Here is a 16,809-nt window from a genome sequence, read left to right as displayed (position 1 = left end):
ACCACCATCTAATTCCAGTACATTTGCATCAGCCCCCCAAAATCCCATACTCCCCATTTACCCTAACCTTCTGGCCCAGGTAAACACTGCTTTCTGTCTCTTTAGATTTGCTTATTGTGGACATTTCATATAAGGGGAATCATGCAACATGTGGCCTTTCTTATCCCTCTTCCTCCATTTAGCATAATGTTTTCAATGATCATCTGTACTTAGCATGACTCAGTGGTTTACTCCTTTTCATAGCTGAATAATATTCCATCATATGGTATCTTAGTTTGGGCTGTTATAACAAATTGCCTTTGACTGGTTGGCTTAAACCACGGACATTCATTTCTTACAGTTCTGGAGGCTCAGAAGTCCACGACCAAGGTGCTGGTGAAGCCATTGTCTGGTGAGAGATGGCCATCTGTTGTGCCCTCAGTGGCTGAGAGCAGAGAGAGGAAGCAAGCTTTCTTTTTATAAAAGCACTAATCCCACTGATGAGGGCTCCACCCTCCTCACCTAATACCTCCCAAAGGCCCCATCTCCAAGTACCATCACACTGGAGATTAGACTTCAACATATGAATTTTGGGATGACACAAACATTTAATTTATAGTATGTGGATATTATGCTTTTTGTTTATTTATTTATCAATTGATAGACATTTGAGCTTTTTCACTTTTTGACCATTATGACTTATGGTGCTGTGAACATTCTTGTACAAGTATTTGTCTGGACATATGTCTTAAACTCTCTTGGGTATATACCTAAGAGTGGAATTGCTACCTCATCTCGTAACCTTGTTTAACATTTTAAGGAGGTGACAGATTGTTTTCCAAAGTATACATTCCCACTGAAATGTGAGAGAGTTCCAGTTTATCCATGTCCTTGCTAACACTTGTTGTTATCTGCCTGTTTGTTGGCTTGTCTGTATCTTTTTGTAGGTTTACATATATATATCTTTATTAATTTCAGAGAGAGGACGGGAGAGGGAGAGAGAGAGAGAAACATCAATGATGAGAGTCATTGATTGGCTGCCTCCTGCGGGCCCCCTACTGGGGATCAAGCCCGAAACCCAGGAAATATGCCCTGACCAGGAACCGAACCTCGATCTCCTGGATCCTAGGTCGATGTTCAACCACTGAGCCACACTGGCCAGGCTGTAGTTTTTGTGTGTTTTTTAAATTTATCTTTATTGTTGAAAGTATTACAGATGACCCCCCCTTTTCCCCCCACTGACACCCCCCACTCCTCCATCCAGCTTTCACCACACTGTTGTCAGTGTCCATGGGTTATGCATATATGTACATTAGTTCTTTGGTTAATCTCTACGCCCACCCCCAGTTTTACTTCCTCCTTTCCAATTTGGTAGTTTTGATTTGTATTTCTTTCATGGTTAATAACGTTGAGCGTTTTTTATGTGCTTATTGACCATTTGTGTGTCTTCTTTGGAAAATCCTTTGTCCATTTAAAAAAGTGGGTTGTTTTTCATTGTTGAGTTGTAAGAGTTCTTTATATAGCATTCTGGATACTAGACCCTTATCAGATATATGATTTACAAACATTTTCTCCCATTCTTGAACCGGTTGTCTTTTCATTCTCTTGATGTTATCTTTTGAAGCATAATTTAGAAAAATATTTTGATGAGGTCTAACTTACTATTTTTGCTTTTATTGCCTTTGCTTTAGGTGTCATAGCTAAGAGATGATGACCTAATCCAAGGTCAGAAAAATGTACCCCCATGTTTCTTTCAATAGTTTTATAGTTTTAACTGTTACATTTACATCTTTGGATCATATTGAGTGAATTTTTGCATGTGGTATGAAGTAGGGGTTCAACTTTATCCTTTTACATGTGAAAATGATCCACTTTCCCCTTTACCGTTTGTTGAAAAGGCCATTTTCCCCATCGAATTGTTTTGGCTCCTTTGTCTAAAATGAATGGGCTATACATGTGAAAGTTTAATTTCTGCATTTTCAATTCTACTTCATTTTATCTTTATGCCTGTACACACTGTGTTGATTCCTGTAGTTTTGTGGTAAGTTTTGCAATGGGGAAGTATGAGTCCTACAAATTTGTGAAGATAATTTTTTTGCTATGATGTTGATATAACCACTCTCCTCCCTCACATACTTTGAGATATCTTTTCTCTGCCATCATAATGTCATATTAGGACTGTTGCTTGAATTGGCCATGAATTCAGTTTCGGGTCTAACCTCACTATTCTTATATGAAAGGTATGGATTTGGAATCAGGCGTATTACAAAAGTTTGACCACTAATTCTGTCTTAGTTTCTTAACTATAAAGTGAAGCTTAAAACTTAAGTCAAAGGATAATTCTGAGAATTAAAAAATGTTATATATATATATGTATATATATATATATATATATATATGCATCTAGGGTGGCACCTGGGAAATGATAGATACAAAATAAATTGTCTGTTACCTTTCCCATGCCCTTCTCATGGATGTAAAAACTTTCCTTGTACCTCGTAAGACGGCTCTGAACTCCTTAAAGTCAGCCTTCTACCATTTAGAAACTGTTTTCTCCAAAATCATTGTGGATTGGTATTACTGAATTTTCTAGTCTGTTCTGTGGTTTTGTTTGTAGTACAGAGTTTCAGACTTTGTTCACTGCTTTATCGCCAGTGTCTGGAAGTACCTGACCAATAGTAAGTGACCAGTAAACATTTGTTAAGTGGATACTTCGTTGACCACGTCTTCTTGTTTCCTTGGTAAATATAGTGCCTATTCTTGGAGGGAGGTTGCTAAGTAAGCATGCATAACAGTTGCATGAGTATTTAATTTCTGAGATACTGTCCACAAGATTTTTTTGAGCAATTTGTCCAGTCAACTGAGTGCCACTCCTGGAGTGGTTCTTCTTTCCTCTGCATGATGCTGTACTTCCCATTTCCATGTTTCTGTTATTGGGGGAAGTGGAGTTCTTGGGTTGCCGCAGGGAGAAGAGTTTTCTCAGGTCCCCAAGGGAGGATGGGTTTCTGTGGAAAGCTTTATCGATGATGTAAAATTAAGGAGGTTTCCCTTCAAGATCCCATCTCTGTCCGCCCCACCATGGAATAAGTCCAATCTTTTCCGCAGCAGGGCTGGAATTAAGGCCACTGCCCAGAATTTCTGCTTCATATTCAAGTCCAGTCCAGTTCAGCGTCTGGCTAGCTCAGCTTGTGTCCCCAGCTGCGGTCCACTGTGTGTGGGGTCCACATGGCCATGGGCCATGCGGCTGCTTAAGGCCACATGGCTGTGGAGAGTGGACAGGCAGGTCATGGGTGGGCGGGTGCGGGTCATGGAGCAAGAGAGAGGAAACAAGGAGAGAGGGAACTCTTTGAGGATTTTACCCTTCCAAGATGTCATGTGTTTTCAATGGCTCCACCCTTCTAGCTAATGATCTTTGTTCCTCAGGCAAGAATGACAGACGAGTAGTTTTCCCTATGTCATCCCGACTTTACTGTGCATGGATCCCTTCCCCCAGCAATTGGCAGGGAATAGGCCAGTGGTTCCCTGGGGAGGGTGAAGCTCCCCAGATGACCATGCTTATAATGTCTGGCCTCCCCTTTGCTTTCTCTCTATTATTAATATTAATAACTAGCTAATTATGACAATAACATTTTTTTCTTCAGGGTAATTTCAGACTGAAATAGAAAAGATTGAATCTGAATAATAAACTTTAGAAAGTAAGGGGGAGGGAGAGAGGGGAAGTTAAGGTTTGTGGGAAGATACGTGATAATGAGAGACTAGGGGGGACTTTTAGGGAAGATTGGGTCAAATAGAGAACCATGTCCCCAGTCTCCGGACATTGCTTATGATTTTTATGGGATCGTCAAGGTTTCTCACGATTCTCTACATCTCTCAAGTCTAGACATGAAACTCTAAGCAAGGAGTATCCAAGTGTTATTACTGGCTGTTGTGAGCCTGATTCATAGCCCAGAAACGGTGCCTGTGCATGTTAAGCTATTATACACACGATGAGTAAACCAAACTTTCAAGGTTCCACTTCATGGTCTCGTAGGATAATTGAGCTTTACAGTTAGGATCATCAGGCTGAAGGAATGAATGTGGGTAAATGTCACTTCAAACAATAGATTCCATGGTCAAATAGGTTTGGAATTAATTCAACAAAGTTAACAGGTTTGGCTTTTGTTATTTGCTTGTTATAACTGCAGAACCTCTCAGAGCCTTTAATGTGTTAAGATGCATTACTGTGTGTCTGTCTTCAAGAGGGAATGTAGGAGCAGCACTCCCCAAGGTAACTGGTCTGAGGGGACTTATTTTTACCCCCCAAGAGAGCTCCGTGAGACTGATATTTAGCAGAGTACATTATGAATAATTATGATGCAGGAAAACACCTTTATTTTTCAGACATGAAGTCTGGTTTCTTAGTCTTTTTAAGTTGCTGTTTCCTGGAAGGGTCATGTCTGCTAATACATTACATAGAAGCTGGCTATGTCCATTGTCTTCCTAAGAGAACTGTCAGAACAGTGAGAGCTTCAATTAAGAGTTAAAATCAAACTCCTGAAACACTGTGCATATGTGTATATAACTTATAAAATACCCTACCTTCCTGGATCAAATTTTTTTTAATGTACTATTTGTATAGGTTGGTCTGTGTGGTGCCTAATAATCCCTGATCTAATGAAATAATAAAATTTGATTTCTGCAGCTTTTGCTCTGATGCACACTCCTTAAGTTAGAGGACAAGATGGGGACACATACAAACCGCGACCATTTGTTATTGATGGAAGTAGAGTTCTTGGGGTGCTACAAGGAAAATAATTTCCTGAGGCCCCCACAGGAAGATGGGGATGGAAAGCTTTATTGGTGATGTAAAATTAAGGGGATTCCCCTCCAAGGCCCCATGGAGGGAGTCGAATCTTATCTTCAGCAGAGCCAGAATGAAGGCCACTGCCCAGAATTTCTCTTTCATATTAAAGTATAGTCCAGTCCAGCATCTGGCTAGCTTATCTTGTGTTCCCAGCTGCAGTCCATTGCGTGTGGAATTTGCATGGCCATAGGCAATGTGGCTGCTGAAGGCCGCATGGCTATGGAGAGAGAACACGCAAGAGCACAGGCGAGTGCAGGTCAGAGAGCAAGGGAGAGGAAACTCTTTGTATGGGAATTTTAACTTTCCAAAATTTCATGCACTTCTGACGGGGTCCACGGCCTAACCAATCCATTGTTTCCCAGACTAGACTGACAGGCAGCCACCTTCCCTGTGCCACCCGGACTTCATTGCACATGCGCCTATCTCCCCCTTTATTTGACCCCTTCCCCCAGTGATCTGCAGGGAATGGGCCCGGGTTCCCTGGGGAGTGTGAAGCTGTAGTTTCCTGGTGAAGCTGCCCAGATGACCTTGCTTATAATGTCTGGCCTTTCCTTCGTCTCTTTCTATTAATATTAATAAACTAGCTAATTACGACTATAACACATTGACTTGTGCTATGGACTAAACAAAACAGGGACAGCTGTTCTGAGTTGTTGGACAAGCTTGTCATGACTGGAATACATTCTTGGAGTTCTGTGGTAGAGAAGACTTGTACAAATGTGGATACAGGCGACTCACTACTCCTCACAGTTCTTCCGTCTTCCCTCCCTCCCTCCACCCAGACCCCCACCCTGCCTTCTTTCTTCCAAGTTATCTAGTAGGGTTTGTTTATTTAACTGTCTTTAAAAGAGAGGGGGAGAGAGAGAAAAAAAAGTAAGGGGAGAGAGAAAGAAGGACAGAGAGAGAGAGAGAGAGAGGGAGGGGAGGGGGAGGGGGAGAGGGAGGGAGAGGTCTTAGTAGTATAGCTGCCTTCACTTCCAGTAAATCTAGTTTTGTGTGTGTTAGAGTGTCACCATTGTGGTGTAACAACAGTACAGCTGGGATGCCCAGTGTCGATAGTTTCCATTTGCACCTCTAGTTAAAAGACGTTAGCGCCACTGATTTTCTTATCTGCATTCTTGGGAGGTTTCTGCATTCCCCTGCCTAATGACTGGGGGAGGTGTGACCTAGGCAGATTCTCTTCTTAGAGCACACTGTTTCCCCAACAACAGACTCAACAGAGAACTGAGGGTCAGAGAATGAGGACTGCTGGAGGTATTTGAGTCAGAATCTGAGATTGGTGTTTATTGGGGAAACCAGAAGCATGGATCAGGTGACCATTTTAGGAAAATGAACCATACAGATCCAGAAAGGTAATGACTGTTTTCTTTTTATTTCAGTGATTTGTGTTTCTTATTTTTAAAAATCAAGCGCCAAAAAAAAAAAAAAAAAAAGTTCTGTGCATGTAAGACATGCCCAGACCTGTAGAGAATTTTTATGAGTTTATTTGAGCCAAAATTGAGAAAGTGCTCTGGAGAATGGCAGTTTTTCTGCAGTTTATTTTATACATTACCTTCAAAAGAGGAGGCACAAGGAGTGGCTCATGAAATCCATTTGTGGTAGATTAGGGTGGCAGGGGAAAGCAAAGTGGGGAAATCTCTGGGCTTGGATAAAGACTAAAATGGGGAGACATACTTCTTCTACACTGGCTGGTATAGGATAGTTAACAATTAACATTTACAGCACATAGAAATGGTATTTGAGCAACAAGATAACAATGAGGGCTTCTGTGGTCTCATGCTCTGTTGAGAGGTTGTGCCCTGAGGGTCTGGAAAAAAGGGGATTACCCTGACATTCCAAAGGCAGGTTGTCAAAAAGACAATAGACAGGCTCAGTTAAAGATTGAACTTTGTCAAGGAAGATACTGGCTTAGGACATGACTACCTGCCAGGACTTGCTTTTAGTTGGGAACTTTTCATTTCAGACCGTCCTATGTGGTTTCTTTAGGTCTCTGAGTGTGTGAGGCCCACCATGCGGGCCTCCCCTGAGCTTGTCAGGTTTACTGTGTGGCCTGTTTTTCGTCCACAGTTCAAAGGGAAAATTAAAATATTACCCACAAATCTCAACCAGAAAATAACCAGTGTTAACATTCATTTCAGGCTTGCCTCTATACATAGAGTGAGAGGAAATGATAGAGGGATGGATGGATAGATGATATGAAACGAAACATAGTCTTAAAAGTAAAGTATTTATTTGATCTGACTTGAATTTAGCCAAAGGAAAAGCAATGGCCAGTCTTCTGAAAGGCTATTCCTTATGCCAAATGGATTAGTTTTCTTAGTTCAGAAGAGAGATGTGTGGGAGTCAGAGTGGGTCCAGTTGACTATAACACCATAATCAACAATCTAACACTTCACTCAGCATCCCTCCCCTGATTTCGGACGTTTGTCGCTTGTTTTATTTTTGTTTTGTTAGGATTTATACTTTTAACACTCAGTAGCTATACTTCCTCTGGTTATTCCCCCCCATATTTAATCCTAATCAATGCACTTTTCACCATCAGTCTTTTCCATGGCTTTGCCATTTCTTATAATTTACTATTTGGTGGGTTTCTTCGTCATGAGTCATTAAGTTCTTTAAGAAAGGGCTTCCGGATGCCTATTTCCTAAGTTGTTTTATCTTTGGGAATTGTTGCCTATTGCCTTTCTTTTTGAAAGACAACTTTTCTGTTGCCAAATTGTCTGCTAAAGAGGCTGTACCGATTTATGTACCACCAGCAATATCTGAGAATGCTTGTCTCGAATGGGGAAGTTTTAGGTAAGAATATCTGTTTGCCTGAAATGGTGGGATTATATTGGGCAGTGACTAAAATAAATTTGAGTTGATAGATTGAACATTAGATGATGGAAACACCAGAATGTTGGGAAATTGGCTATCTTCTTGATGATGAATTTCTCATTTCCTTGCCAAAATCACAGCTCGCCTGCAGGCCAAATGGTAGCTACTGGGCAGCTTTGCTGAGCTGCTTCTAGGGCTTTGTAAATTGTGAGGGACTCCCTTGAGCTCCTCCCATCCTTCCCCAACCCTGTGCACAAGCATCTGGCTGGCTGACGGTGGATTTTTGCTGCCACCTGAAGACAGTAGAAAGTGGTAAGCATTTACATCTGCCAGAAAAATTAGCATCTGATCGTTGTTTGAACTGATATTTTCTTTGTTCTGAAATATGATCTTTTGTTTCATGTCACAGACTATTTTTTAAAAACTGAGTGTCTGTAGTAAGCCATTCCTAACTGACACGTGGCCTTCGCACATCTTTCTGTGACATTCCCAGTGGCTTTCAGTTGAGGCCGGATGAGGCGGAAGGTCCGATGCTTTCAGTGCAGCCCATCTCTGTGCTGACGCAGGTTGAAGTAAGTACCTGTAAGTTGAAGTTGGGCTTATGATGAAAAATCCCTGCTGACCTCATGTAAAAACGAATAGCCTACGTTGCCCTTTAGTTCATTCTTTCCCAGCCGCGGAGGGAATGGGGAAGAAAATTTCCCAAATGACCTAATACATTTAAGTTTTGACAATCATGCCTTACGGTGGCGATTCAGCTGTCCGCCAGCCATGGACATTTTTCAGAGCCGGTGGAGTGAGAGCACACGTGTGAGACTGCAGGAGGCAGACATGTCCCCAGGTGTTCTCACTTGGTGCTGAAGGGAAGGAGGGGAAAAATAAGTGGCTTGGAATGGTGTAGACTAAGGCTGTGCTGTCCAGTATGGTAGGTACCAGTCACATATGGCTATCTAAATTGAAATTATTTAAAATTAAATCCAATTTAAAATTTAGTTTCTTAGTTGCACTGGCCACATTTCAAGGACTCCATAGCCACATGTGGCTAGAGGCTGCTGAATCAGACGGCACCTAGAGCTCTGGTCTGTATGCTGATCCTTCATTTCATGGTCCTCCAGGGCTCACTACAGCCCTAATGAGCTGGTCTCCTGTCTTTTCTCCCTCCCTCCTTCTGCTTTCAGTTGTTCTGCTGCAATTGCAATGATGAAGCACTGGTCTCCACCTTAACTATTTGGTTCTGGGCACAGATAGCCCTCAGGGAATCCAGTGTATGGTCCACACTAGATCTTTGCCCTGCGGGATCAACCAGACAACTCTCTGGCCAAAGCCCGAGTTAGTTCATGTTCTTACCAAAGGACTGAGTGGTTCTTGGGATTTTGACTCTTAAATTTAATAATAAAACTGCTCTTTCACAATATTTAAATGTATCTACTTAGGACTTTTACTTTAATTCCTTCTTTCCCTTCTGGATGTGTGTTCTTGATGAAGAGGCCTGGGATCTGTCCTAGCTGTACCCCCACTGACTGACCCTATGACCTTAGTAAGATAATTTCTCTGTGGCTCAGTTGCCCATTGAGAACTCACTGTCAACCACTGCTAAAGCTATTGGAGACAAATACCAAGTGATAAGGGAGAAATTTTGACAAACGTCTGTGTTAAAGAGTTCGTAAGGCGTTTGTTTGTCTTTTCATCGTTGTCCCTAGTTTTAGATTTCCAATGTCCCATTTGTGGTCTGCCACTATCAGACACATGCCCACCTTGATCAGCTACCTGGCTCATATACTCCACTGTGTGCTTCATGTGACTTTCTAAGGGAGGAAGGTCTAGGCTTGTTGACCAGGGAGCCCTCTTCCAAGTTTCACCTACATGACAAAAGTATGATGCTGTGGCATGAGGATCCTGCTGGCCTGAGGGTCAGGAGAAGGGGCTGTGCTGCTGATTGAACTGAGTCTTTTTAACCCCGAGTTCCTTTCCTCCCACCTGACCAGCCTGGAGCTCTGCCGAGGTTTCCCACCTAGTGTTGCAGTTTTCTAACGCTGTGTAACAAACATCCCTGAAATTGGTGGATTAAGACAATGACATTTATTTAGCTGTCAAATCTGCTTTGGGGTGGGACAGAGAGCTGGACTCTTCCACTCAGAAGGTTGGGGGTGGGTAACATTTGAAGGCTTACTACTCACATGTCTGGGAGCTGGCTGGGTCTTGGGTCTTTTCCCAGTGGGCCCCTCTGCGTGTACCCTCTACATTGCCTAGTTTGGGCTTCTTCTCATCCTGATGGCCAAGTTGAAGGGCAGGCGTCCTGAGAGACAGAGAGAGAGTGAGTCAAGTGCAAACTATTTTACCATTTCTACCGTAGCCTTGGAAATCACACAGCATTGCTTTGGCCATAGTTACAAGCCCACTCAGGTTCAAGGGAAGGAAGCAGTGACCCCTACCAGTCAATTGAGAAGTATCATCGTTACAAGAACAACTTTGTGATGAGATGTATATTGGTCTCATTATCTTAAAAAATACATCTTAGAGAGAGCTGAATTGGCATCTGCTCTCTCTGAGTCATAAATAAGCCTTGAGGTCTGACCTGTATCTGGAAACTGGGGCACTTCTCATTTTTAGGATATGATTGGCATTGCTCTGTGCTGGGGCTGCTCTACCTTTGTGTATAGGGTGGGGGAGTTGCCAGTGGCATAGCACTGGGGCTTCTTTGATGAAAGATGCTATCTAAACACAAAATGATGAATTGAAAAACCTTCGATGTGCTAAACTCCCCAGTTCAACTGATGTCTACAATGAATGCACAACGGATGGGAATTCAGACTGAAAATCAGGGTCCTGGTTGCTGAAAATTATCTTTAAAATTAATTTGATGGAGTCCAGCTAGACTCTTGATAACATTATTTACACCTCCTATGTAGACTTAGGTTTTCTTATTTGTAATTTCTATTACTTAATACTCTTGTAAGATTCTCATCTGATGCAAACTCCTAAACAATTAGGATCCATCTTTCTACACAATTTTTAAGTTTGATAAATGGGTACTTTACAATATTTCTTTCCCGTTTGGAGATCAAATAAGTTTTAGTCGAAATCTTTTTGTAGCTAGCATAGGGGGAGGGGACACAGGTCACCAGTTTGATAAATAACCTGCCACATGCCAGGTTCTGTGCCATTTGTAGGAAATTGGAGAGGGAAAAAAAAGAGAAAACAATAAGACAGGCTTCAAATGGCTTCCGATCTATACACTCTACTAGAGGGGGAAAAATGATATTGTATTGTGGGCATTAGTAACAGAGGTGCTTTTACATTTTTTCTTGCCTTTTGAGCTCTAGTCTACCAAAAACCACTCCTGATTTTTCAGCCTGTTTTCTCTGGCTTATCCTTCTATTTCTCCTTATAATTTTTTTTGGCTTGTGTAGTTTAAATGTGTTGTATGTTCATTTCCTTGCAGCAGACCTTCCCCTAGGAGTGAACAGAGCTTCCCGCACCCCTTTCCCTCCCCACCTCCACGCACTAAATTAGCGGTTCCTTGCTTGCTCTCCAGCCTCTTACAGGCATTGTTTTAGAAGCACGCCCCCAAAATATGTCTTGGGAAATTTGTTTTGTAGAACTTATTTAAGTTTAGAGTCTCAGTCCCAGGGTTATTTTTAGTGAGATACACAAACAAACTCAAAGTGTGTACATTTGATACGTTAACCGTTCGGTGTTTGGTTTCTTGTTACTTGAGAGTGTTTAGCTAGTGCTTCTGGAGCTTTATCCATTCTTAGCTTAATGTTTACATTTCTGAAAAGACCGATTAGTAAAGTTTTTACAGGGGACAGGGAAGTTTTTAAAATTCGCCTTCGTATTTCACAGTGACTCAGTTGGTAGTCTTTTTAGGTAAGTAATGAAATGTGGTTGCCAGTTGCTAAAATTCTACCCGCTTCCGCCAGCAGTTGTCAGGTGAGGGAGGATGACACCCCTGATAAAATTCAAACCACAAGATGTTATTTACAGCTCTTGGGGGGATGCTCTCTCCTCCTACCCTTTAAACTGCTCCGTCACATCCTGCCTTGCATTTTAATTTGATGTAAATTTAGATGCAGTAGAGGTAGGTCTGGCAGTAGATACTAAAATGAAATTAAATTCTAAAATAAAAGAAGGCAGTGCTCTGGAGTAAATCTTCCTGTCACTTCTGGGTGGGTGCAAGGTGTGCAAGATTTAGGGCAGTGGTTCTCAGCCCTCACTGTGTATCAGAATCACCTGGGGAGCTTTTCAAAATGCCCTTGCCCGGGCCTCAACCCAGAGGGTCTGGATGACTGTATGGAGCGGGCCGACTTTGGCATTTTTGTAGACGCTCCCCGGGGTGATCCTGACCTGCAGCCAGGCTTGTGAAATATTGCATGAGGTGCCCTCCCCCCTCTCCACATTCCTCTCTACCTAGTCAAGTCCTACCCACACCTTTAAGGCTCCCTGCAGGCCACCTCTTTCAAACTTTGATGCACAACTCCAGCCTCACTGAGTTCTTCCCTGTGACTGTCCACAGCACCTACCAGATTTGCTGCCCTGAGGTGAGTTCTTGTTTCATTATGTACATCTTCTCTCCTTGATCAGAGTGACTTCCTCCTTGGATTAAGTTTCTGTCATTTAGTTCCATCCCTTAGGGGGTGGCACAGCTACGGACGCCTAGCAGGTACTTTATAGATCGATACTGAGTTGACTTTTCATCAGCATGGCCGTTCCCCTTTATCCCCTTGTCTTTGCACTGTAGCTTCCTTTATTAGCCCACATTTATCCATAAGTGTTTCTTCCTCTTGAGCCACAGAAGGACAAGTAAGAGTGGCTGAACTGTAGAAGGAAGGGGAAACTCAGCCCATTTCTGATTTTATCGTTTGAGAGTGGAGGGATTGTCACGGACCTGTGGTCCCCTCCCTCTCCAGTCAGAACATTCAGTCATCCTGTTCTAGAGTGGCTCTTGGGACCATGTTGGTGGTGCGCAAGGCAGAGGAGGCCGTCCTGCCAGAGAAGGTGAAAATGGTCTGAGAAATGCGTCTCTGCCACAAGGCCTACTGAAGATTCTGGGATTGTTTCAGGAGACGGTAATGCACTCCTAGAACCTGAAAATAGGAAAGAAAGGGAGAATGGATATTGATAAACAGCAGGCCAAGGAATGCATGATAACTGGCCAAAATACCAGATCTACCACTTTCCACCTTAGCTCATTGGTTTGGGTAAAAATACACTAACTGACAAGAAACCTCAAATGTATCCCTAGTCCTATGAAGTTCACATGCAGGGGCATGTGTGATGGTTCTGCCTGTCCAGGGGCTGGAACAGGCTAGGGAAAGCGCACAAGTAATTGCAGCACAGATGGTGTTTACAAACAGAGCTTGGTTTGTCGGGTAGGTTCCTGACATCTTTGAGGACCAATATGTTTAGCAAGAGATTGGCTGGCCTGATTAAGAGTGCTCAACTGAAATGTGATGGGAAGGAAAAAACATTAAAACTTGATTGGATGGAGAACACTAAGCATAGCAAAGACAAGACCAATAACAGAGAAGGAGGATTTCAGTAATTCATACAAACAAACGCGCGGCTGGGAAGCATGGTGGTTATAACCCCCGTAGCTGCTTGCCATCCTAGAACCGCTGAGGACTGAGCAAAGTGAACTTGAAACATTAAAACTGGGACCTAGATAGGATCATCTGATTCGTCTCGCCCAGTACATTAAGGTGGTTCTCAGGACTAATGATTCCAGAAGGGAATATTTTGCTTTAGAGAAGCAGGCCTATGGAAATCTAGACCCTGAAGGTGAATGGCTACGTAACGTTGCTGGAAAAGGTGGTTATAGTAGGATCAATACTATGGATTGTCAGACAGAGGTTATAGGTGATGCTTTCTCCCCAGAGACTGAAACTCTAGAATGGATGCCAAATGTGCTGGAAAAGCCCACTGGAAGTTTCATTCTGCTAACTTCAGTGAAACTCTTGACTTTTCTGCTGATTGTTTGATTTTTAAGGAGATTGAGAAAATAACACAAGGAGATATCTCTGAAAAGGAATAAAGGAACATTGGCCAGTTATATAAAATGACAGGAGCCAGGAGATGCAGTCCCCAAAGAAGCCATGTACTCTAGAAATATTTCAACAGTTCAGACAAGAGGAAGAAGTGAACTCTCTTAGGGCCAAAGACAAAATGGTAAGGAGGCTTCAAAAGGAAAGGATTGCTAAAATGATCTGAAACACACATATGATCCCAAATGGTTCCTGCAAAGAGGAAAGGAGGAAGGCTCCTATGGAAATACATAAATGTGCTCGCACAGGGGATTTTTTTCCTGTTAACTCAGATTAATGAAGGATATCCAGTCTGGCTCAACAATGATTGCTACCAGGCTTTGTAAGTCACTTTCCCACAGAGTAGAGATGAGTAAAATGCAGCCCCTGAGTGAGGTGTAGACGCGGAAACACCCAGTGGGCAGGGTGAGTGAGAACGCAGGAAACTTACGGCGCCCTTGCAGAGAGCACGAAACCGAAGCAGGGCTGCAGAGGGGAAATAAAACTGGAGGTGGGGCCCCTTCAGCCAAGGTTTCATGGCAAAGCTGACGCATGAAGTGCTCTTTGGAGGGCGGAGGGAATTTCCACAGATGGAGTGGAGAAACCAGGTTAGGAGGGTGCTCCCTCTGCACAGAAGGACCAGCCAGGACCAGGAGGAACAGTATAATTGCAGAGCTCAGAATATAGGGCGTGGATGTACAAGGTTTTGGAGACCAGGTTGGAGTAATAACAGCTAAAATATAGTTGAGTGATGACTGACATGTACTGTGTTGTTTCTCATGCATTATTAAAAAATTTTTTTCCAGTTACGCTTGGCATTCAATATTACTTTGTATTTAGTTTCAGGTATACAGCATAGTGGTTAAGCATTTATATAATTTGCAAAGTGATCCACCCAATAATGCAAGTATCCCCCTGGCCCCATCCACAGTTATTACGATATTATTGACTATATTCCCTCTGCTGAACTTTACATCCCGTGACTGTTTCGTAACTACCGATTGGACTTCTCAACCCCTTCGCCTTTTTCATGCAGCCCCCGAGCCCCCCGCCACCTGACAGCCAGCAGTCTGTTCTCTGTGTCTCTGAGTCTGCTTCAAGTTTTACGTGCATTATTTCAGTCAAATCACAAAAAAGTACTTCCCTTTGTCCCTCTTTTCAGATAAGGCAACAACTCAGAAGTTCAGTAACACCCAGTGTGCGGCAGATAGAGCCAGAGTCCAAAGCCAGTTCATTTTAACTGGACTGTGAAGAGCCGAGGATTTTGAACTTAATTCCATGACTAGTGGGAATTTAGAGCAGAGAAGAGACCCTGGGACCTTTTTTGGGAAAGTGGACCGGGGAGGAAAATGTCGGGGAGACTGAAGTGAAGGGAGAGAAAAAGTAGACACCCCGCCACGGGGTCCAGAGTGGATCGGGGAGGTGTGGGCATGGAGAATGGAAAAGAGGTTGGGGTGCTAGGCGAGTGCCAGGGCAGAGCTCTTCTAGCTCTGAGTCACAGTGTTCGGGACCTGAGAGAAGGGGTCCCTGCCGATTAGGAGAGGGTGGGTGTCTTAGAGTCAAGGGAGTCAGCACAGGTCTCAGCGTGAGGGAGCGATAAGTTTGCTCTCAAGGTGACCAGGAGGCCTCATGTTCCAGTGATAAGTCCCAGACCATCCAGCAGGCTGAGGGCTGGAGGGACAGTAAGGAGAGCAGAGTGGGGACACGGCTGCCATATTAAAGTCATGCGTGTGGCTAAGATGACCAAGAGCTAATGTCGGTAGAAAGAAGCAGGTGAAAGACAAAACTTTGGTAACAATTCAAAGATAAGAGAAACTAGGTAAGAGTGTTGCCCAAGTATGCTAGAATAATCTCTGTAGAACTAAAGTCAGGAATGAGCTGAGACTTTCGAAAGTGGGTAAAAACTACAAAACAGTTTGCAGACATATCTAGAGCCAGGTGAACAAATAAAAGATAAGCTTCTGGCCCTGGCCCATTTGGCTCCGTTGATTGAGCATTGCCCCGTGGGCTGAAGGGTCACCGTTTCAATTCCCTGTCAGGGCACATACCCAGGTTTCGGGTTCAGTTCTGGTCGGGGTGTGTGTGGGAGGGAACCGATTGATGTTTCTCTCTCATATCGATATCTCTGTCTCATTCTTTGTCTCTCTCTGCCTCTCTCTCTCTCTTTCCCTCTTCTCTCCCTCCCTCCTCCCTCTCCCTCTTTCTATAAAATCAATAAAAACATTTAAAAAAAGATAAGCTTCTGGATGTGGAAACTTTCTCTTCACAAAACATCAGGAGTCAAAAGAATTACTCTAATTCTACTTGTTTTCCGTCTCTTTTCTAAAGAACTACTAACTGAAAACTGGATAAACACAGAGAAGAGGAAATTGAAACCCAGGACAGGTGAAGGGCTAGGAAACAGGTACCTGGCTGTGTTAAGTGGGTTTTGGGTTCCAGTTCTGCACCAAACCTGGAACCACTTCATCGTCACCGAACCTCGGGGGGTAAAGTGTGCCACGTGAAAGAGGCTGAGATGGGTGTCAGGAGTCTAAAAATGGGCCGTTGCTGTCAAGATGTTTGGAAAGAGAAAGGAAATTTCTGCAAACTCTAGACCAATGATTCTCAAAACTGGCTGCGCGTTGGAATTTGGGGAGCTTTTTCAAAATATTGTGTCCTGGGTCCCACCCCCAAAGGTCATGATTAAAGCGGTGTAAGGGCAGTGTACTGCCCCTTAGGAAGTGTAATCAGCGTCCGTGATCAGACGGGCTCTGGATCCATGTCACATAAGAAATGGTTACAGAAAGTGCGGCCGTTAGGCCTGGAGGAGAAAGGGTTTGCTGGGGGAGGTGGGAATCGCTCGAGTTCCAGTGCAGGTTATGGGGGGAAGAAGGGGTTCGTCTTGTTCTCTGTAGCGATCGGGCAGACCTAGGACCAGTGTATGGAAGTTATAGTGAGCCAAAAATCAACTCTAAATAAAAAACCATCTGGAATAATTTTTTTAACAGAAAATGAAATCTCTCTCGTGGGAAGCGGTCAAGCATTGGCGACCTGGCTGCGCCACAGGAAGATTCTTGCTTTGGGTGGGAGGCTGGGGCTGGAATTTGCACTGAGGTTCCGTGGTTCTGTGCAGCGACTGGCGTGTGTTCTTGTGCTTTTTGTTCGGTC

The 16,809-nt window shown here is 43.4% G+C and overlaps 1 protein-coding gene across 7 annotated transcripts in view; it reads left to right on the top strand.

Annotated features, from left to right (window-relative positions):
• OSBPL3 (oxysterol binding protein like 3) overlaps nucleotides 1-16,809 on the top strand; it is a 129,087-nt gene that overhangs the window by 37,200 nt on the left and 75,078 nt on the right. The window contains exon 1 of one of the 7 annotated variants that reach the window (XM_081147891.1): nucleotides 6,032-6,174. The exons of the other annotated variants lie outside the window; for them this stretch is intronic. The gene's annotated coding sequence lies outside the window, so the exon portion shown is untranslated. Of the gene's footprint in view, nucleotides 1-6,031; nucleotides 6,175-16,809 lie in introns of those variants that run through there. 7 annotated transcript variants of the gene reach the window in all.

This window comes from Miniopterus schreibersii, assembly GCF_964146895.1.
Source record: "Miniopterus schreibersii genome assembly, chromosome: 9".
Taxonomy (NCBI): Eukaryota; Metazoa; Chordata; class Mammalia; order Chiroptera; family Miniopteridae; genus Miniopterus; species Miniopterus schreibersii.
Note: the sequence above shows the minus strand (reverse complement) of the source record. Positions and strands in the feature narration are given on the sequence as shown.